The 22,315-nt window shown below is 39.1% G+C and overlaps 1 pseudogene; it reads right to left on the bottom strand.

Annotated features, from left to right (window-relative positions):
* Positions 1 to 8,449: 8,449 nt before the first annotated feature.
* On the bottom strand, positions 8,450 to 9,684 carry LOC129070978 (histone-lysine N-methyltransferase SUV39H2-like; annotated as a pseudogene).
* Positions 9,685 to 22,315: the final 12,631 nt, after the last annotated feature.

The raw sequence follows: 22,315 nt of genomic DNA, 5'->3' as shown, positions 1-22,315 counted from the left end.
TACAGCTATCGATAAGGGCTTCACAGTTCATCTTTGGCCAAGTAATATTCAGCTTCCCCACTTAAAAGTTTCAAGATGAACCACACAACATTCAAAAAGTATCATTCATTTCAAATTTCTATCTATGATTCATTCAATCTCTAATTCATTTTATTAGATACCTACTTTCTGCCTGAAACTTTACTAGTTGATAAATAAGATATTGTATCTGTCATATTTCTTACGTATTCAGCAGGAAATAAATGGAATTAACAAAGGGCTTAACTGAGGAGAATCTAATGAATGGACAGTATCTAAATTTGTGAGCAGGGTTAAGGACATCAACAAAACATGGTAAAGCTCCAGAAGCTTGCAATAGCAGGAAGCTGTTACTACCCCTATGTCACAGGAGCAAGGGATGGAGCTATGGAGTGAGGATTATGCTGTGAGGGAGAGGGGAGCACAGAGGGAATCTGTCTCTCTGACCTTCTGCCAGTGACCCCCATTTGCCAAACCGTACAGGAAGCCGGGGAGGCAGGTATGCGATCTGGAAAGACCAGACTTTTAAGGTTCAGGCAGCATAGGGAAGAATGGAAATTGCTTCTCCTGGCTGATCCTCTGGTGGAGGATGGCCATTGGGGAATAAACTGCATTGATCTCAACTCTGCCCTCAAAGATCAGTCTAGTCAGAATAATCATATGACCAGACCTGGTAGAATAACTTAGAAGTAGAGCCTTAGCCTGAAGGGTATCTTGTCTAAACCAGTGAGGGGTTTAGGTGTGTGGAACTGAAGACCTTTATAGACATCCATTTTCATACATTAATATGCATGCACTGTTGAATGAAAAGTGCAAAGGAGTAAGGGAGATGTTGATATGCAAACTGACATAGACAAGTGAGGGAAAGGATGGTGTCTGCTAGATGAGAAGAAAATCCAGATGACAAAAATTTTGAATAAATGAAAGAGTGGGAGTCAGCAGGCCTCAACCATAAGCAGGTGGTAGTAGGTGGGATAGTAGGATAATAGTATTCATGTCACTTACAGTCTTTTTCCAAATGATAACAAGCCAGATGGTTGGATGGGTAGCTCTTTAAAATGTTTTTAAATGATCTTTGTGTTATTTATTTTTATCCTCACCTGAGGACATGCTTATTGATTTTAGAGCAAGGAAAAGGGAGAGAGAAAGAAAGGGAAACATCGATGCAAGAGAGAAACATCAATTGGTTGCTTCTCATATGTACCCCTACCAGGACCTAACTCACAATCTAGGCATGTGCCCGCACCAGGAATAAAACCCATGACCTTTCACTTTACAGGACAATGTTCCAACCAACTGAGCCACACTGGCCAAGCCAGGGCAGGAGTTCTTCAAATTTTTGGCAGATCCCTGTGCCTTTCAAACAGTGGTAATCTGCACACTAGCTCTTATTACAAATTTCATTAGAAAACTCTACATAGATTTTAGGTCTGAGAGTTGAAGGCTAGAGCTTAAAAAGTACAGTTGTATCTCCTACTGTACTTTTAAACTGTATATAAAATCTGAGAATAGCTGATAAAATAACTTAGGGCATCATCCCTTCCAATTTCAGGTCAAAGCTGAGAAGTTAGTAATCTTTGGAAGATAGAGCATCTCTTGTGAAAGAGTTTAATTAATCTACTTGATATCAAATAGAACAGTAGATATGGATCTATAAAAACAATGGATATTAGAGATATATATTTAAATCTATAAATGGGGGTACTTCTGGTTAAGATGGTGGCATAGGTAAACATGGCTTGCCTCCTCACACAACCAAATCTAAAATACAACTAAACTATAAAAAAACCATCATTGAGAACTGTCAGAAATTAAATAACCTGCCAATTAAAGAAAACACATTCATCCAGACTGGTAGGAAGGGCAGAGACACAAACAGTCTGGCATCACATCCACATGTAATGGGCAAAAATTTGGGAGGGATATCTCAGGAGTTAGGAGTCCGAGCCCCACACCAGGTCTCCCAGCCCAGGGTTCCAGTGCCAGGAATTTAAGCCCTCATAACTTCAGGCTGCAAAAACCAGCAGGGATTGAGTCAGTGGAAGAAACTCATGTTCCTCTTAAAGAACCCATACATGGACTCAATCAGATGTTCTCCCTCTGAGCTCCAGCACTGGTGTAGCAGCTTGAAAGGCACCAGCAGAATACAGGAAGAAAGTGAAGTACCTGGCATCAAGGTGAGAGCTGGGGGACAGCCTTCTCCCAAACAGAAAAGTGGGCCATTGTCCCTTTTCTGAACCCTCCTCCCACAGAGCCACAGAGCTCTCAGGCTGGTGCCATATCTAAGGCTCCATCAACCTGGCTAACACTGTTTGCCTTGTTCTGGAGATTCCCCGGGACTCTGTCCCACCCAACTTATAGGCCCACTCAAGCTGCTTTTCCATATGAATGGCTGGTCTTGGCTCATGCTTCACAACTTCCTAAATCTTATCAAACAAGCAACAGCCAGCATGAGTAAACCCCCATCCCCTAAACCTTCTGCTAAGGGGCCACAGGCCTGGCAATAGCAGCAACCAGCCTAGATTCACAGCTTGGCCTCACCTGGGAATCTCCAAGCCCAGCACAAGTAGCAGCCATCTCAGATTGCTTTGTACCTCAGGCAGGATGGCCCCGGGCAAAATACAGGTGGCAGCGGACCTTGCCCTGCATCACCCAGGAAAACACAGAGCCTGCACACCCAGTGTAAACTACAGACCACCTTGGAGCACCACCACCTTGCCCCTGAACAACTGATCCTCCATCGAGGGAAGAGGTTGGTGGTCAGTGGTCACAGCGAGTCCTTATAGTTGACAGGCCTGGGTAAATTCCTTCTATTGTCCTGCCAACAGTAATCAAGGCTCAGTTACAAAAGGGGGGTGTACTCAGCCCACACAAAGGATGCACCCATCTTGGGTGATAAGGGAGGCTGTGCCACTGGACTCTACAGGACACCAATTACATTATCCCATACTACCAAGGCAGAGAGTCATAGCAGCTCTACCTAATACATAGAAACAAACACAGGGAGGCTGTCAAAATGGGGAGACAAAGAAAAGTGGCCCAAATGAAAGAGATCAAAACTTCAGAAAAAGAACTAAACAAAATGGAGGTAAGTAATCTATCAGATGCCAAGTTCAAAACACTGGTTACAGATGCTCAAGAACATTAGTGAGGACCTTAACAATATAAAAAAGATCCAGTCAGAAATGAAGGGTACACTAATTAAAATAAAGAACAATTTACAAGGAAATAACAGTAGAGTGGATGAAGCAAAGAATCAAATTGATGATATGGAATATAAGGAAGTGAAAAACAACCAATCAGAACAACAGGAAGAAAAAAGAATAAAAAAAAATGAAGATAGTGTAAGCAGCCTCCAGGACAACTTAAAGCACTCCAACATTTGTATCATAAGGGTACCAGAAGGAAAAGAGAAAGAGCAAGAAATTGGAAATCTATTTGAAAAAATAATGAAAAAAAAACTTCCCTAATTTGGTGAAGGAAATAGACATGAAAGTCCAGGAAGCACAGAGAGTCCTATGGATACAACATGGATACAAAGAGGCCCACTCCAAGGCACATAATAATTAAAATGCCAAAGCTTAAAGATAAAGAGAGAATCTTAAAAGCAGCAAGTGGAAAGCAGTGTTAACTGCAGGGAAGTTCCTATAAGACCATCAGCTGATTTCTCAAAAGAAACTTTGCAAGTTAGAAGGGATTGGTCAGAAATATTCAAAGTCATGAAAAGCAGGGACCTACAGCCAAAGCTGCTCTACCCAGCAAAGATATCATTTAGAATTGAAGGGCAGATAAAGAGCTACCCAGACAAGAAAAAAACTAAAGGAGTTCATCACCACCAAACCATTATTATATGACATGCTAACAGAACTTATTTAAGAAAAAGATCAAAACTATGAACAATAAAATGGACAGCCAATACGTGTCTATCAACAATTGAATCTAAAAAACAAACTAAGCGAACAAGAAGACGGAATCATGGATACAGTGAGCATTTTGATGGTTTCCAGAGTGGAGAGGGGTATAGGGAAATGGGTGAAGAGGCGAGGAGATTAAAAAGTACAAATAGGTAGTTACAGAATAGCCATGGGGGTGTAAAATACAATATAGGAAATGGAGAAGCCAAAGAACCTATGCATGACCCATGGACATGAACAATGGTATGAGTATTGCTTGAGTGAGTAGGGGGTGCTGGGTGAGGAGGGAAAAGGGGAAAAATTGTGACAACTAACAGCATAATCAACAAAGTATAATTTAAAAACATTAGCAAATAGAATATTAAAAAATCTATAAATAGATATTTCTATTAGAAATGCCTTCATGGATGTGTGTGCCAAATTCCTTGGGATTTATTTCCTAACTGGTACAAAGAAGGGTCTAGAACATCCTTTTGTTAGGGCAAAGTTGGCATGCCAGTTCACCAACTATTGCTGGATGATACATCAAACCATTTGACAATCTATCCCAAAAAGAAATGGGGCTTTGGTTCTGATGTAGGCTGACCCAACTTGAGAGTGGTCTCAATATTGAGGTCTCAATACCGAGGTCTGTTCAATAATAAAGAGAAGGACTTCCGGCCAAAATGGAGGTGTAGGTAGATACATGTTGGCTCCTCACACAACCAAAAGGACAACAAGTTTAAAAACAAAAAATAACAAGACTGCCAGAAAATTGAACTGTATGGAAGTCTAACAACCAAGGAGTTAAAGAAGAAAATTCACTCAGATCCATAGGAGGGGTGGAGACAGGCAGCCGGGATGGAGACAATACAAGGAAAGGTAGTGGTTGGAGGACTGGGTGGGTGAAGCGGCAGCTGGTGGTCTGGGCGGTGCCACTTTGTTTGTGGATAAACCGGGAAGAACAGCTGGGGAGCATTTTGGACCACACAATCAAGGGTTCCGGTGTGTGAAAAGAAAGCCTCAAAACCTCTGGAAGTAAAAACCTGTGGGGGTTGCGGTGGTAGGAGAAACTCCCAGCCTCACAGGAGAGTTCACTGGAGAGATCCACAGGGTCCTAGAATGTACACATACTCACATACCCAGGACTCAGTACTAGAAAGGCCTAATTTGCTTGTGGGTAGTGTGAGAAGTGAGTGAAAGCTGGCCAGGAGCCTAGCAAGTAGCATTCTTCCTTCTCAGACCATCCGCAACATATAGCCTCACAATGCAGCGGCCTGGATTGCCCCACGCTCGTGAATACCTAAGGCTCTGACCCTTCCAGCTTAACAGGCATGCTGAGACAAAGAAATATGGCCCAAATGAAAGAACAGATTAAAACTCCAAAAATAGAACTAAGTGATGAAGAGATAGCCAACCTGTTAGATGCACAATTCAAAACACTGGTAATCAGGATGCTCACAGAAGTGGTTGAATATGATTGCAAAATGGAGGAAAAAGTGAAGGCTATGCAAAGAGAAATAAAGAAAAATTTACAGGGAACCAACAGTAAAGAGAATGAACCTGGGACTCAAATCAATGATTTGGAGGAGAAGGAAGAGGTAAACATTCAACCAGAACAGAATGAAGAGATAGCATGGCCAGATTTAAATGCACAAGAAATTATAACCATGAAAAAGACTTTTTCAAACTCAGTTCTGAGAGTGGCACCTGCTGGGAGAGTGACTCTTTCCTGCATCCCTCAGTTCATGGGTATGGCCACTTAAAATTTTTTTTTAAATTAATTTATTTACTTTTTAAATACATTTGTCTCTGCCTTTTTTTTTTTAATTTATTGATTTTTAGAGGGATAGGGGTAGATGGGGAGGGAGAGAGAGAAAGAGAGAAAGAAACATGAATTTTTTGTTCCACTTATTTATGCATTCATTGTTTTTTTTCTTACATGTACCCTGACCAGGGGTCAAAACTGCAACTTTGGTGTATTGGGACAACACTCTAAACAACTGAGTTACCCAACCAGGGCTGGTATTGCCACTTTTCATGCATAACCAGAGTGATGATGAATAAGTAAGTGTGATAATGCCTACAGAACATTCCAAGGCTGTGTCCCATTGTCTGGTGTTCAGGGAAGGCTAGTCTAGGTTCTTCTCAAAGTCCTTTAATTACTAGTTTTGTTAAACTCCTACCAATATCATCAGTAAAATACTATTTGCTTATACTAAATGCCATCTGTTAAATCAAAGGAGCATTTTTGCATTTTCTTCTTTTCACTAAGAAATATCTTCTCATAGAACAATTTTCACAGAGGTATTTGGCATTTGAGGGAGTAACTTTTTCTTATGTTATAATTTCAAATGTACAGAAAAGTTGCAGGAAGAGTAGAGGGAATTTCCATATATATTCTATATGCAAATCCACCAACAATTTACATTTTATTCCATTTGCTTTATTACTCTATGTAATTATTTATTTGTGTATATATAATATATATACATATACATATTTTATTTTCTGAAGTACTGAGAGTAAGCTGAACATTTTGCCTCATTATTTCTGAAACTAGAGTGTATGTCCTAAGAATAAGTCATTTTCTGGAGGTGAAAGAGGATATAAAGAGGATAAGAAAAGAATGTCATTTTCTTATGTGACATGACAGCAAAATTGTCAAAATCAAGAGTTTTAACACAATATGGTTATCTAATCTATATTCCATATCTAAATTTCATCCAGCATCACAGTCATGTTCCTTTATAATTTTTCTTTCCCTGGTCTAGAATCCTGTCCAGGATAATGTATTGCCTTAGTTGTCATCCCTTTTGTTGGGCCCATCAATCAAAGACTACCAGGAGCACATCTGTCTTCAGACAAATTGCATTTGTTGATACTTGCTTCAGTCACCGTATTAGACCCTGAGAAAAGCAGGTTGGATACTTACGGTAGCGCCCTCCTGCCTTTGATGGTGTCTGAATCCATGGGCTTCACTTTCCAGAAAGTCTTCAGAGCCAACTATGTGTGTGAGAGAGAGTCTTGCTTCTGAGTGTGTCTCTCCATCCATTGCCACCCTTTGTGTTTACTCATCACTTAGAGGGCAGTTGACTGTGCTTGTACAACATGTCTTTTAGAGCCCAGGGCCTAATGGAGAGGCTGCTTTAAGGGAGGAGGGATCAGAAAGTGTCTGCTCTTTGACTCTGGGGTTCTTGGCCACCTTACTTGAAATGAACCTTTCCAGGCTGGCTGCCTTTTGAATTGATCCACTTTAATGTAAAGCCTTCAAGCTGTGCATCTGGGCATCCATCTGCCCTCTGTGCTATCTGTCATTAACCTTGGGGGCCCAGAGCCAGTGTTCACTCAGTGCAGTGTGGCCCTCTTGTGGCAGACATTTGACATTTGTGTGTCCTGAGAAAGGGATGGACTATAAAAAGATGGTGCAGAATCAGAATGCTGGAGTAGTGTATTAATTTGCTGGGCCTGCCATAACAAAGTATCACAGATTGTTGACTTAAACAACAAAAATTTATTTTCTCACAACTCTGGAAGCTAGAAGTCTGAGATCATGGTGTCAGCAAGGTCGTTTTTTCTGGGTCCCCTGTTTTTTTCTGAGGCTTCCTGGTGTGTAGAAAGCTGCCTTCTCCCTGTTTTCACGTGGTCTTCCCTCTGTACCTGCCTGTGTTATAATCTCTTCTTATAAGGATGTCAGTTATATGACATTAGGGTCTATGCATTTGACCTCATTTTACCTTAATTACCTCTTTAAAGACTCTGTTCCAAATATAGACACATTCTGAGGTCCTGGGGGTTAGGGCTCCAATATATGAATTTTGAAGGATGCAATTCACCTTGTACAAGAAGGAAGGAGATCTTAGAGATTCTTTAGCTCAAATCCATCATTTTAGACATTCTTTCCATTACTCTTTGTGTCTGTAAAAACTGAAAGCAAACTTTGAATGTACAATATATTTAAATTTTTTTCACATTTAATTTTAGACCTTAAATTTCTGTGTCATTGAGATCCCAATGCTTTAATGAAAGAAATAGAAAATAAAGTATAATGCAGCATCACCTATTTGTCTCTAATGCAAGTGCAGTATTTACAGTAATAAATAGGTAAACAGGAGTGCAACATAATAACAAAAATAGGACTTTGTATATTTGTCCTAACCGAATTAACTATTTTTCTAAATTCAGGGTGAATGGAAAGTTGAATGTTTGATCTTAGCAACTGTGACATTATCAGGTTAACACTCAAAACACTGAAGGAGGCATTTCCTCTATCAACACAGACTTCTTAAGATACACTGATCTGTAAATAGTTTTCCTTTATTTTTTGGTATCTAATCACTAATTAAGTATATTTCAAATTAGTGTATGTGACTCTGTGTTCCTCTCTTCAGAAACATCAATAATCCATTTTGACCAATAGTTGAAACAGGTCTTGTAAATTAATGTAGTGTATAATCTTAATAATGTGAAGAGTCCCAAATACTTGTTTTAAAACATGTTAACATTAGAAATAAACACAACTACAATTATCCTCAGTTCTATTTCCTGAAAATTATGTTGAGGTAACCTCTGCAAGTCACAGCTCCACATTTGCACACAGTTCTGACTTTCTTTTGGCTGGGCTGTAGCCAATAGAATATGAAGATTTATCTCCAGGATCTTCATTTGGTAATCAAAAGTGAGCTCTTCTCCAGCATTTGTGGTTCTTGTGGAAAATAATGCTATTCAGGGAAGACAAGTACGTAGGTTATCAAAGAAAACATTGAGCACTGGAAGATTTGAGTCACAACTGTGATTCACAAAATGAGACACATTTCCATATTAAGCTGCATCCACTGTTCATCAGATTCATCAGATTCATAGTTCATATCAAAGAGATATATGATTCTTTAGTTGTCAAAAAACTGCCCCTGTCTTTTGGCTTCTTCACTAGTGATGACCTCTCCAACATATTCCATTACAACACTCATTCCTTTAATCTTCACAGGAGTTTTTACACCCCAGCCACATCCATTGCTAGTTAGAAAGATGCAAAGTGAGCGCTGTGTGCCTTTTTGTACAATCCTGTTGTGATGGTTGGGTCCATATTCATATCTTAAGCTGCATTCATAAATGGGAGACTTTGTTGGTTTTTATTTGTTGGCCTTCTTCATTCAGCAGGACATGTCTCAAGAAAGCAATTTGTGCATGACAACCAAAGGTAGCTTCATTTACTAAGCTAATTCCAGGAGAGGATTTGTATTCATTAATGTAGTAGAAGTCTGAAAGTGCATCAATTCAACAGTAATTTTAAAAAAGATTTTATTTATTTATTTTTAGAGAGCAGGGAAGGGAGGGAAAAAGAGAGAGAGTTAAATATCAATGTGTGGCTGCCTCTCATTACCCCCCACTGGGGACCTGGCCCATAACCCGAGCATGTGCCCTGACTGGGGATTGAACAAGCGACTCTTTGGTTTGCAGGCTGGCACTCAATTCACTGGGCCACACCAGCCAAGTTTATTTTTAGCAAATATCATTCTTTTATGAATTGTCTTCTGTTGAGTTCACCTTGCCATCTCTGCAGTTATCCTTTGTTTAATATTTTTTACAATGTCAGATTTCAAAGCTTTATTATTGTTTAGAGTTATTGCTTTGCCTTTCTTTACCCAAGATAAATAATTATACTTGTCATTGGAGAATTGCTGAACTAGTAATGGGCACTTGAGATTTTGCAAAGTTCCCAAGTATTTGTGGAATCTGGCTACACTTTCCATCTTCCAAGATAATATTCCATGCCTTCCTGGTGTCTCTACCTGGGATAGCATGGCACCCCACCTGCCCCTGTGCAGCCAACTCAGGAGTGAGGGTGTGGGGCTGAGGGGTGGGAATTTAGAGAGGAGTGCTCTCAGAATGTATCTTAACTGAAAGGGACAGCTCAAAGCTCTTGAGTATAAAATTGACTAAAATGGAAAACTATGACTATTTTACTCAGGCTTTTAGACTGTTTGGTGAACAATGTTCATTTGAAAATTTTAAAAATGTCATACATTTAAACAACTTTAAATGGAAATAAAAAGATGTGGTGAACATAAAACCTGGTAATTATGTTAATTTCTTTTTATATATGTACTTTTACATGACTGTAAATATCTGGCATTTTTATGCTCCCCTTTATGTTTGTTATAAACATTTTTATTTGTGTCATCACATTTTCCACATTTAATAATTATTACAATTATTCAATGGTTATAGTTCATTTTCTCCTACTGTAACTGCAAAATTGGCTAAACCATTTTCCCCTCTGCCCCCTCCCTCTCTTTGCTATTATACATATATACAGTTATAAGGTAAAGCAAGTAATATTTATTAAGTGCCTACACTTTAAAGTATAAGACAATCATACTTTTCACAAATGTTTTGGAAAATAATTTCAAAGTTCCTAAGAAAAATTACAAAAGCATAAACAACACCCCCATATAACCTTTACCCAGATTTATCTGTTAATATTTGCCCCATTTTCATTCTCATTCTGTCCATACATTTTTATATTTATGTTTATGTTTACACTTATTCATGTACTTTTTCAGAATCATTTGAGAATGAGATGCATACATCTTAGGTTTTATCCCTAGTTCAGAGTATATTTTCTAAGTATAAAGATATCATTTTACTTGACTGTGGTATAGTCATAAACTTCAGTAAATTTAACATTGATACAATTCTTTTATCATCCACTGTCTGTATTCCAGTTTTGCCAATGGATCTAGTGATGACCTTTATAGCATTTTTTTCTCCTCCAGTATAAGATCTAGTCTAGGATCAGTATTGCATTTAGATATTATTCATGTCCCTTTAGTTTTGATTTGGAATGTTTTCATAGCCTCTCTTTTTCTATTATAATATTTTTTTACTTATTTATTTATTTATAAATCATGTTTATTATATTACAGTTTTCTCAATTTTTCCCCCTTTGCCCTCCCCACCCATCCCACCCCACCCCCTTCTACAGCAGTCAATTCCCAGTCTGTTGTCCATGTCCATGGGTCATTCATACATGTTCTTTGTTTAGTCCCTTCTCCTTTCCACCATGTCCTCCTTCCCCTTCCCCTCTGGTCACTTTCAGTCTGCTCCATGTTCCCATGCCTTTGGTTTATTTTGTTTGTTTGTTTATTTTGTTGAATAGATTCCACTTATAGGTGAGATCATATGGTATTAGCCTTTCTCTGGCTGGCTTATTTCACTTATCATAATATTCTCCAGTTCCATCCATGTTGTCACAACAGGTAGGAGTTCTTTCTTTTTTTTTAATGCAGATTTTATTTCTTTCTTTATTTTTTAAATGTCAAGATCCATTATAAAATATTAAAAAATTTAAATCCATTATAAAGTCTCAACAATTAAAACAACATGACACCAGCACAGAAATAATCAAGTAGATCAGTGAAATATAATGAGCATTCTAGAAACAAATGTATATATCTGTCTAATGATGTAATATATGATTAAACTGACATTTCAAATCAATGGGGAAAATAAGGTTTATCAAACAAATGAGGTGCATGGATCTATATTACTTGAAATAAAACAAATATAGAGCCCTATTTCACGCATTAAAAAAAAGTTCAGGTGAGTTAAAAATCAATATGTAAAATCTAAGGAGTTTTCAGAGAAAATACAAAATAATATTTTTCTTACCCTGAAGTAAAATATTCAAACCCAGAAGCTATCAAGTAAGATATTGACAATATGACTATATTAAACATTTAAGACTATGCTATAATATACATATATAAAAAAGTTAAAAGACAAGTAATAGAATAGGAAAGTATTTGCAACACATCTAAAAAAGTTAATAGTTTTGTTTTGTTTTTTTAGGGAAAAAAATTCTACAAACATTTAATCAAAAATTGGATTAAGAATACCAAACAGTCATTTTAAGCTTTTTAAAAATAATAGAAATAGGCAAGAAATATACAAAAGCAGGTTGAGTATCAAGAAATAATAGAGTAACAATTAAAATAACACATCATTGTCACAATCAGATTAAGTATTAAAAATATTGGTAATATCAAGTATTGGTGACTGTGAAAGAAACTGGGTATTCATAGACTCCTTTGCCTTCATTTTCTTTAAGCAGTCCCTTTAGCATATTTTGTAGTGCTGGTTTGGTGGAAGTGTATTCTTTTAGTCTTCTTTTGTCTGGGAAACTCCGTATTTCCCCTTCTATTTTAATTGAGAGCCTTGCTGGGAAGAGTAGTCTTGGCTGCAGGTCTTTGCTTTTCATTACTTGGAATATTTCTTACCATTCCCTTCTGGTTCGTAGTGTTTCTGTTGAGAAGTCAGCTGCTAGTCATATCGGGGCTCCCTTGTATGTTACTACCTGTTTCTCCCTTGCTGTCTTTAGGATTCTCTGTTTGTCTTTGATATTTGCCATTTTAATGATGATGTGTCTTCGAGTGGGCCTCACTGAGTTCCTCTTGAGTGGGACCCTCTGTGCTTCCTGGACTTGTGTGACTTTTTTTCTCCTCCAATTGGGGAAATTTTCCATCATTACTTTTTCAAACAGGTTCTCTATCCCTTACTCCTCTTCTTCTCCTTCTGGTATCCCTATTATACAGATATGAGTACATTTCAGGTTGTCTTGCATTTCCCTACATATTTCTTCATTCTTTTTGAGTCTTTTTTCATTTTCTTGCTCTTTCTGGGAGCTTTTTTCTACCTTATCCTCCAGCTCACTGATTCAATCCTCTGCTTCATCTAGCCTGCTTTTGATTCCTTCTACTGTGTTCTTCAATTTGGAAAGTGTATTCTTCATTTCCCCTTGTCTCTTATTGATAGTTTCTATGTCCTTTTTCATGCTGATATAGTTTGCAGTAAGTTCTTCATAGTTTCCCTGTAGTATTTTGTAGTTCTCTTTGAGCTCACTGAGCTCATTGAGCTTCCTTAGAACCATTGTTTTGAACTTAATATCTGATAGTTTACTTGCCTCTATTTCATTTAGTTTTCTTTCTGGGGATTCCTTCTTTCCCTTTGATTGGGGGATATTTCTTTGTCTTCCCATTATTTGTGAGACTCTTCTTTTTTGCTTCTGCTTCTTAAATTGACCTGTCTTGATTTCCTGACTTTGTGGTATGAACTTCTATGGTAGGAGACCACTGTTTTTCCCTTTCTAGATCTGCTTCTTATGATGTCAGATGTTGATCCTGTGTGACCTTCGGCAATCTGTTTGAGACTTCCAGGAAGCTACTGTCTGTGGCTGTCTCCTTCAGCTGTTAATCTAGTCACCCTGCACTCAGCAGTCTGGCTTAGAGACACCACAGGGAGGGGCAGAGTCCCTCTGGGGGCAGGGCTATTGTGTCCTCTCAGTTTGTTGCAACTCAGGGGAGTCATCTGCCTGAGCAAGATGGCTGCTGCTGCATAGGGAATGAGTCAGCACCGGGATCCTGCCTGCTACTCTCTCAGTTCTCTCCCCAAAGCCTCCTTCCCCAATCTCTCCTCAGGCATCTCTAGATTACTCTACCTCCACCTTTGCCAAAGCCCAGAGTAAGTGGCTACAAATAAAAATCTATGTGTTGGCCCTTTAAATGTGTTTGCATCTCCAGCCACGTGTCTCTGGCAAAGAGCAACCCTCCCACTTTATGTAGCTGGCTATTATCTGTGTAGTTTTTGGGATCTGGTGCTGTAGGCTGGAGATCCCTGTTTATGGTTTAAACCCCGCTCATCTCAGGGGGATCCAATTGGCCGTTTCAATATCCTTCTGGTGCTGTCTCCTGTGGGTGCCCCGCCCACCTTCTCAAGTCTCTACTGCACTCCTTACCAGTTAGGTTGTGCTAAAACTGATTCTTCTGTCTGTCCGAGGGTATAAGGCTGCTCTTTTGCTATTGTTCAGTTATTTGTTCCAAGTGATTTCTCCACAATTTAGTTGTAATTCCAAGTTGGTCCTGAGAGGAGGTCAGTGTGGCTTCCACTTACTCCTCCACCATGTTGATTCTCTCCCTATTTCATAATATTTTAAAAATTGATTGAGAGAGAGAAACATTGATTTGTTGTTCCACGTGTTCATGCTTTCATTTGTTGCTTCTTGTATGTGCCCTGACAGGGGATCAAATATGCAATGTTGGCATATTGAGACAACACTCTAATCAACTGTACTACCTGGCTAGGGATTTTTAAAAAATAATATTAATATTTTTAAAGAATATAATCTCCTGTTTTTATTAATAGAATGTTCCTTATTTTGTGTTTAGATGCTTTCCTATGATTAGGTTCAGAGAGTACATTTAGGTTATGCAGGCAGAATATAGGATGCTGTGTTCTTCTCAGATCAACCAAGAAACTCTTGAGAGTGAAGGAGGGTATTATCTATACTTTACTGAGATAAAGGTTTAAATGTGGAATATCTCAGGTAAACTGAGATGTATGATGACTGTATTTATGTAAGTGATTATTCCCATTTAATTAGTACTCACAATGGGAGCAGGTTGCTTACCAAGATCAGAATTTAACCTCCGGGCTTTCCGACTATAATATCGCCCATTTCCCAGCCCCAACCCAACATAGTACCATTCAATTATATTTAGTGCAACTCTTACATACCTGAGCATTCAAGTCCTGTGAGATCTATCTCTATACCTCTTTTGAATTAATTTGTTAAGCAACAATTTCCTCCTGGTACATATGATCTTCATTTCTAGTGAATAATCCCCACCGGTGGTGTAGTCATTAGGGTTGTTGACAAGTACGTGCATTCTTGCTCCTCCCAGGCACATGGCAGAATTGCATTTTCCAGTGTACCTAAGTTAAGTGGGACTGTGTGACTTTGTTTGGCCAACTTTATGTAATTGAATGGAAATGTTATGAGCCAGTGCATCCTCTCACTTTTGTTCTGTGATGACCAGCAATGTTCAAGATGGAGGCTGCCCCCACAGTCTGTATGCTGGAGTAAGGATAGGCATTCATCATGAGTGATAAATCAACCCTTATTGTTTTAAGCCTCAGAGATTAGGGAAGTCTTTGCTATTGCAGTATAAATTAGCCTATGTGGGCTGCTTTACCAACCTGCCTTTTGTTTTTAATTTTAATTTTTTAATCAAGATAATATAAATATTTTGAAAGGCAAATAATACTGTAAAGCTTAATTTTACAACAGGAAAGAGCTGCCTTCTGTCCTGTTCCTCCTCTCTTTGCTCTTATCTATCTCTGTGTACTCTCCGAGCTAATCAGTTTTAGCCCTGGATATTTAATTCTATATTAAATATTAAATATTCTATAATTCTATATTCTGTACTAAGATAATACTGTCATTTCTTGGTTTATCTCTTATAGACATTATGTATTATGTTTCTGCTATGAAACATAATGAATCCTTTTACAAGTATACCCTTCTCATTACTACCCCCTTTCTCCTAATTATATATATATGATCATTTAATAAATCAATAATTAGTGTTTCATCAACAGGACCATGTCTGCATGGTTTTTGCATTGAGTCAAGCAGAAAACTTGGCTTACATTGCATTTCTTCCTCAATTTTTTTGTTTTTCCTGGAATTAATAATTAACTTGTTTTTTGTTTGCTTATTTGTCTAGGGCATTCACTAGTTTCCTCAAACTTACTAAGAGAAATATATAACCTACCTCAGTACTCATTTCTACATGTTAAAAAGCATCAGTTTATTTGTCATTTCATTTTTTTCTTTAGAGACTTAGATTAGGAGAAAGTATTACTGTCCAATGGATCCACATACTATAAGATAAATTTCAGTAACTGGTATAATTTCATATATATTCTAGATCCATCACTTTTATTTTACAGTTTTGGTGAGATATAATTAATATGTTTACCTTATAGGCTAAGGTATACAGCATAATAATTTTACTTATATATATTGTGAAATGATTACTATAATAAGTTTAGTTAACATCCATCATCTTGTGTTGATATAAAAAATTGTTCTTACTTTGTGATGAGAAATCTTAGGATCTACTCTCCATTCTGTTTAAAAGTAGATAATGCCACAACAATAGCAGCAGGGCTCTTTGCCTATCACCAACTTGTATATGCATTCAAAATGCCCAGATATTACCCTCAAAATCAGTTCTTTACCTAAAGAAAGCAGGCAACCTTTGATGGAAGTTGATTCCATGTGTTGGGGCATAAAAAATGCAGGTGTGTCTAGTATATCTTGTTGCTTTCCAGAGCATTAGAGGCATTGCTAGAAGAACAAAGGAGCCAGTCAGTGGGACTTCAACTATTCACATTGGAATAACATGCATGGAAAATAATTAGAGTGAGGATAATGCTTAATTAAAACAGGTGAAACCCTGGCCAGGTGATTTGGTTGGAGCATTGTCCTGTACACCAATATGTTGCAGGTCTGATCTCCAGTCAGGGTGCATATTGGAGGCAACCGATTGATGTTTCTTTCTCACATTGACGTTCCTCTCTCTCCCTTCCTCTCTCTAAAATGAATAAGCATGCCCTTGGGTGAGAATAAGAAAAAAAATAGAGCCCGTAAAACACTATTTATGATATTAATCAAAAGGCAAGTTACACAAAGGTATTCTAAAAATATTTGTAAAAGAAAAGCAGAATGATTATAGGTGAAGTTTAATATTTATTGATCTTAACAAGAAGGAAAATATTAATGTATATGGATACTTTTTTTCTTCTGTGAAGCTTGTGGATATGTATGGTACGTGGATCTGTACCTCTTTCTCTGTTTCTATCTGTTTAAACATGAAAAAGTGAGTCCAGAAATGCAGGAACCATGGAAAGAGTCAGTGGAACACTGAGCATGATATAGGAACTGCTTGTAGGAGCTGTTGTAGGAGCTGCTGTGGATACTGACTACATCCCTGACCACTGACCATGCTTTCTGGTCCCTCCTCCCACTACTACCAGCTGTATCTCCCTCAGGGCTTCATATGGCCATCGATGTCCATGCATAACCTACTCTACAGGCTGAAAGCACCCCAGGGATCAGCCCTCAACCAATGGGAGTGGTAGGGAATCGTCAGCTTCCTTCCCTTGGGTGGAGTGGCTCTGAGGTGCCTGCTCTAAGCTGTCTCCCCGAGTCTCCAGCAGAATTAAACTGCATTCTACCATGGAAACTTGCATGTTATCACAAATCCTGATTTGCCTACCTTCTCCCTCCCACTTCCCTACAGGCATTTCATGGCACCACCTCCCAATTAAACTATTTACCCATAAACTTTTGTCTCAGGATCTGCATTGAGAGAACTCAAACTAATAACCAAATAGAAAGGAAATCCAGCTGTGGATTAGCCCTGGTTTCAGGTTATATAGCCAGTTAAAAAATAGAATTTAATTGAAGTTTTCTAAGTCACAAACCAGTCAAATGCCCCATGGAAAAGAGCTAACTATACCAACTTAGTCTTTTCTCATAGGGAATAAAAACCCTATTAATTATAGTAAAATACTAATACAAAATATCTAAGCTTTTAATAGCATCAACAGATGAGGACAAAATATTGTGATAGCACCATTGTCCTAGTATAAGACAATGTAAGTTATACAAATCTGTATTTTTTGGGGAAAACACTTTCAAAACCAAAAATCTAAGTGAAAAAGAGATTATAAAGCCTATCATGCAACAAGTGAAACTTTATTATAAGATGGGTCTTAGTCTGATGATCAATGGCTTGGTTTTGCTTTACCTTGGACCATACAACCATGTTCCATGTTCACCCAAATGCCAAGCAGTACGCATTTCAATTCAGTATTTGCATGGAAACCTTTTCCTCTGAAGTCATTCAGTTTCCCTAGAAAATTATCCCAAATCTACCTGGGGAATATGTGCCAGGTAACCAGCATCCAGGGAGTAAAGTGGTGAATGGGCAGTTGGGGAGCATGCAGCTCGGCTTTTCCTGTGCATCTACTCCCTTAAGCCCTTTTTTCAATTATGGCCTTATCCTGCCCTTGACTGTGCCTGGTGAACTTGAACTCAAGACCTCTCTTGTTTGATTTCACTGGGAATAACGTCCAGGATTTCCATCATGATGGAATTGGGTTTAGTTGCCGGCTTTGCAAGAATGCAGTAGGAGATTAAATTCTAACTGATTTTTATGTAGACTCTCTGTCAACCCTCTGGAGTTTCAGCTATACCCTTTACCTACCCCTTCAAACATATCTGGTACATCCAACTCCTAAGCTTTTCTGAGATTCTCTCACATGAACCAGCTTGTTTTTCTTTCCTGTTCCTCTATGCAGGCTCTTAGGTTTCAGCTTTCTCCATTCTGCTAAGTCAGTGGCCACTACTCTATCACTGATCAGCCTTTCAGAATATGTTGGCATATTTTGTGCACTGTGATTTTGGGGGGAAAATTTCCTGAGGTGTACTGGAACTGACCTCCAAAGGAAGACATGTGAAGATGTTGGTGGTGATGAGAATGGCACCTGGTGTTAGACCAGTGGTGTTAAACCAGACCTTGGTTCAGCAACTTCAGTACTTGAGTTCTGGCTAGAAAAGAATACAGAGCCAAGACTCAAACTATAAGAGAAAGTTTAGTTAGGAAGTCACAGAGGTAGAAGAAATGAGTGGTAGAAAAAATGGGCTCAGGAAATAAGTTATAGAGGCAAAGAAGGGCCCTTGGAACTTAGAAGAAAAGAGGGTAAGGGTAATGTGCCAGGAGGAAAAAGAGGGTGAGGCTAAGGGGAAGGGAAAAGGCATGGGTGTTCTCCCAGGAGGAAGAACATCCTGGGTCCTATTTCCTAAGTGCTTTTAATAGTGGAGATTTTAGGGGTGGTCCCAGGGAGAGATCTCAATAGACTATTCATCAGCTTTCCAGGTATGTCATTTCAGGATCAAGGTTTCCATTTGTTAAAATAGACAGTCATTTGGAGCACTGTGGAGTCTCTCTCATTGGCCAAGATGGTGGCAGGGGAGGTTCTTACACTGAGAACACCAAAAGTTAGAAAGATGAATGGACAGGACCTGAGCATACCAAAAGCTAGCAAGATAATTGGATAGGAAAAAGTCCTTCCCTCTCTATCCATCTCTATAATGATGGTGGGCTTTAGCAGGAAGGGGATATAATCTCTGAAATGGGGGTCCACCATTCTCTCAGGTCATGTGGCACCCGAATAAAACCTCTTCCTTTTGCACCAGCACCTGCCTCATGAGTTTGGCTTTCATTGCAGCAGCTAGCCAAATCTACCTGCTTTTGTTTTGAGGATTTTTGTTTTGTTTTGTTTTGTTTTTTTTGGTAACAGGTTTTAGGTAACTCTGCTGGGACAGTGTGGACTTTGCAAAGCCCTGGCAGGTCCAGGCTTGAGTCTCAGCTGCCTTTGGCAGGCTTTTCCCCAGAGAGGGACTGTGGCGACATCCCAGGAGGTGCTGAGAACTTTTCTTGGGGAATATCCCTGCACTCCTTCTCAAAGTGTCAGCTGCCTGAAATGCTTGACTCGTGAAAGGAAATAGGTTTCAGGGAGCAGATGGACTCCAAGACTGGGTAAGTCAAATTGGCATGCACACCTGAGGTCCTCTATCCCTGCTACTTGGGCTCTCTGCCACTTGGGCTTTGTGCCACTTAGGCTTTGTGCCACTTGGGTCTAGTTAGTACCATTTGAGGTACTGTTTGGTAGGCTTCCTCTGCCACTGGGCTTTCTGCCACTTGGGCTTTATGTCTTTTGGGTCCAGTTAGGACTGCCTGCATATCGGTTGGCAGGAGATAAGACTCTAAGATTTGCTTGTGAGTACTCATTTGGAATTAGGGAATTATGGATCCTAGTTTTGTTTACATATTCCCACTTTGTCTGGGGTCTTGCTATGGTTATGGTTTTGGGTTTGTACTTTTGTGCCATAAGAGATTGTTCTGTTTTGACTACTGAAGGGAGCCCACTGAGCTGAATTTTAGCAGAGTGGTCCATGTACAGCTATGATCCAATGACTAAGAAGGAATTGGTTTTCAGTTGTAACACTGCTTGGCCTATGTATACTTTAGACTATGCAGAAAAATGACCCTTAAACAATTCTCTAAATTACACCACCATCATAAAATTGAAATTGTTTTGCCAGTGCTCAGGGAAATGGGACAAAATCACTTATGTCCAGGCTATTATGTCTTTACACAATAAGGATCCTGCAAAGAAAGGGAACAACCTAATGATGGAGAAAAGGGAATTGGTTTCAGAACACCTCCCTGGTAGTAAGACACAGGAAAAAAAGGAAAATGAGGAGATGAGTCTCTTTAATGCCTGGAACCTGGGGCGCCAAGGATTAGCATCAGAAAGATTTCCCCCACCACCACCCCTGCTGCTAGATACCCCTGAAATAGGACCCAAAGGGGTAACAGCCCCACCCCTGTATGATAAATGAATGGCATCCCTCTTAAAGACCTGGCAGGAGATAAGGGCATCCAAATTGGCCAAGGAGCATCCCTATTTGGAGTAGGACAATTTCCTTTGAGGCAATACCATATAAGTGGAATAAACTAGGAAGCCAGCCTGCTGGCTACTATTAGGCCCATAATCCATTTTCCATTTCAAATTTACAGAACTGGAAGAATTCCAACCCCCCATATAGGAAGAATGCTCAGAAAATGGTGGATCTTATTACCTCCACTTTTGCCACTCACTGTCCAAACTGGGCAGAAGTACAGGCTCTCTTTAATGTCCTGCTAGTGGCAGATGAAAGCCAGCTAGTTATAAATAAGGCTAATGAAGAGGCTCATTGCCTCCATCAAGAGAATCCCAATGGGAGCCCCAGACTAGCTGGTGCAATTCCCATGATAGAGCACAACAGGGACCCAAATATGGAAAACATGCATATTGAAAGGGCTTAATAAAGGGATAACTAAACACAGGAGCCTAAATATGATATGTGGTGTTCAACAGAAACTAAACACAGACTTCTAAATTTTTAGAAAGGGTCTATCAGGCCTAGCAAAAGCACACTGATTGATGGTGACCCACAGGCACCAGGAAATATCTGAATGGTAAATATAACTTTTATTGGGTGGAGTGCCCTGGATATCAGAAGGTTATCCTTCTGCCACATTTAGACAGCACTGGGGATGAATTCCTCCCAGCTGGTGGACACAGCCTTTAAAGTTTACCATGGCCAGGAAATAAGGAATTTAAAGCACGCCACAATTTTCTTAGAGACAATGTGGAGAAACCAGGAGAGGTGGGACCCAAAAGGAAAAGGGAAGGACCCAATAGGTGTCAATGAATACACCTATTGTGAAAGGCCATTGGAGAAAGGATTGCTTGGACCTCAGAAAGAAAAATAAAAAGGATAGAAACCCTTGCCAAGAAAAGTTAGAAAGGAATGACAAATGAGGAGGCACAGAGGCTCCCCTAGACACTTCGTCACCCACTACTATTTCCCTACAGGAGTCTCAGGTACAAATAATAGCAGAGAACAAGCTAATTGACTCATGAATACAGTAGCAACATACTCAGTGCTAAATACAAAACTAACTAAGCAAAGTTTAGCTGCAGTGATGGTTAATGGAGTGACAGACCAAAACCAGGCATTTCTGTAACCTCTAGAGTGCTGGCTTGAGGATCAAAAACTTACTACTTGCCAAATTGTCACATTCCATTGTAGGGCTGAGATTTATTTTGTAAATTGCACACACAAATAACTTTTCCCTCTGAAAAGCAGCAATTAGTTTAGAAATCCCAGTGGAACATGCTCCCCAACTCCAGGTGCTGCTGACTTCCCCAAAAAGACCCAGAAGCGATCTCTTCCCACCTGAGGTCTATGAGCAGGTTGATTGAACTGTTTGGGCTTATAGAACCCTAGGTAGGGTAGTTAATACCGAACCCATAAAACCTAACCTAAAAGAAGAGATGTGAATCCCACAGGAGAAATAATACCCCCTTAAAAAGAAAGCTTCAGGGCCAAGATGAAGACATAGGTAGATACGCTTTGCTTCTTCACATGACCAAAAGAAGGACAACAACAAATTTAAAGGGAAAAAACAACCAGAAGTGCCAAAAAATAGAACTGTATGGAAGTCTGACAACCAAGGAGTTAAAGAAAAATTCATCCAGACTGTGCCACAACACAGTAAAATGTGTTACCCAGCCCTAGTGAATACCGAACGCTCTGACCTTTAGAATGTAACAAGTGCACTGAGAGAAAGAAATATGGCCCAAATGAAAGAACAGATCAAAACTCCAAGAAAAGGAACTAAGTGATGAGGAGATGGCCAACCTATCAGGTGCAGAGTTCAAAACACTGGTAATCAGGATGCTCACAGAAATGGTTGAGTGTGGTTGCAAAATAGAGGAAAAAATGAAGGCTATGCAAAGTGAAATAAAGAAAAATATACAGGGAACTGACAGTGAAGGGAAGGAAACTGGGACTCAAGTCAACGATTTGAAACAGAAGGAGGAAATAAGCAATCAATCAGAACAGAATGAATAAATGAGAATTCAAAAAAAAAAAAAAT

Source organism: Pteronotus mesoamericanus, unplaced genomic scaffold (genome assembly GCF_021234165.1).
Source record: "Pteronotus mesoamericanus isolate MK-2021 breed Mesoamerican mustached bat unplaced genomic scaffold, CSHL_Meso_final contig_25, whole genome shotgun sequence".
Taxonomy (NCBI): Eukaryota; Metazoa; Chordata; class Mammalia; order Chiroptera; family Mormoopidae; genus Pteronotus; species Pteronotus mesoamericanus.
This window is presented reverse-complemented; position numbering and strand designations above follow the sequence as displayed.